Source organism: Bufo bufo, chromosome 9 (genome assembly GCF_905171765.1).
Source record: "Bufo bufo chromosome 9, aBufBuf1.1, whole genome shotgun sequence".
NCBI lineage: Eukaryota > Metazoa > Chordata > Amphibia > Anura > Bufonidae > Bufo > Bufo bufo.
The window spans coordinates 229134531-229135990 of record NC_053397.1 but is presented as its reverse complement, the minus strand read 5'-3'; positions in this window follow the sequence as shown (position 1 = coordinate 229135990).

The following is a 1460-nucleotide window of genomic DNA, read 5'->3' as shown; positions in this document are numbered from 1 at the left end:
GAGGAAGGAGGAGACGAGAGAAGGGGCCAGGAGGAAGGAGGAGACGAGAGAAGGGGCAGGAGGAAGGAGGAGACGAGAGAAGGGGCCAGGAGGAAGGAGGAGACGAGAGAAGGGGCCAGGAGGAAGGAGGAGACGAGAGAAGGGGCCAGGAGGAAGGAGGAGACTAGAGAAGGGGCCAGGAGGAAGGAGACTAGAGAAGGGGCCAGGAGGAAGGAGACGAGAGAAGGGGCCAGGAGGAGGAGGAGGAGAAGACGAGAGAAGGGGCCAGGAGGAGAAGACGAGAGAAGGAGGAGGAGATGAGAGAAGGGGCCAGGAGGAAGGAGGAGAAGACGAGAGGAGAGGGCCAGGAGGAGAAGACAAGAGAGGGGGAAGGAGGAGAAGACGAGAGAAGGAGGAGGAGATGAGAGAAGGGGCCAGGTGGAAGGAGGAGAAGACGAGAGGAGAGGGCCAGGAGGAGAAGACAAGAGAGGGGGAAGGAGGAGAAGACAAGAGAAGGAAGAGATGAGAGAGAGGCAAGAGTGGAAGACTAACACTGCTGTGATTTGTTCTCACGTGATCGGGCACCACACAGATTGGGCCCCCATCTCTGCCCCGGGCGGTGTGTGGTCCTGAACCAGACAAAGGACCCATGACTGAGCCCCCTCACTTCCATTTTGCTACAAGCTACTTCTCCCAGCAGGTGGAGTGTTATAATTGCAGCAGGATCTGTAATCATCTTTATTAGTGGAGTCTGATTATTACCATGTAAGCAAATCAGGTACAGAAAATATGTAATTACAGTGCATAGAGTGGGGGAGGGGCAGGATCAGCGGCACGTGCTATGCTGTGATTACAGGGGTGTAGGCCAATGGACTCCAAACAATGAGTACTCGGATTCTGCAGACAGGTGTTACTCCCTCCACCGCCTCTTTGATGACTTACAGCCACATGGAGTAACACCTGAAAACATGCTCAGACGACACAAGCCTGGTTGTAGTCTGTTGCCATGGAGACAGGTTTGCATAGGAGCTGTAGACACTTTTGTTACTTGTCATCTCCGTTCCATTTGCTTTGGGCGGAGGCCTTGTTTTCTGTGACAGGGATTGCCTTGGCACATGCTGATCATTAAAGACTGAGTGAGAGGAACCCCGCTGCTGGAGGCACGGCTGAAGCCCTATCCGAGTGTCCATGATGTAGCTCGGGGCTCAGACCTCAGGTTCTGCTGTACATGCAAGTAAAAAGATGAGACAGAAGGCACAAATCTACAGCGAGCGAGCGAGCCCCCCCCCCCCCACAATATGGCTGCCTAGAACAGAAGCCATGGCTTCCAGCAGGAGGCAGTAGAGCCCCCCCATTATACTGGGTGGTAATTGTGAATACTCTGGGATGGCGCCACACACTGGATTGTACTAAGCTGTCAGCGCTCTCTAGTGGCCACTGCCTGAACTGCACCCTCTCCTCTGAGCGTTAGGTGCACATCG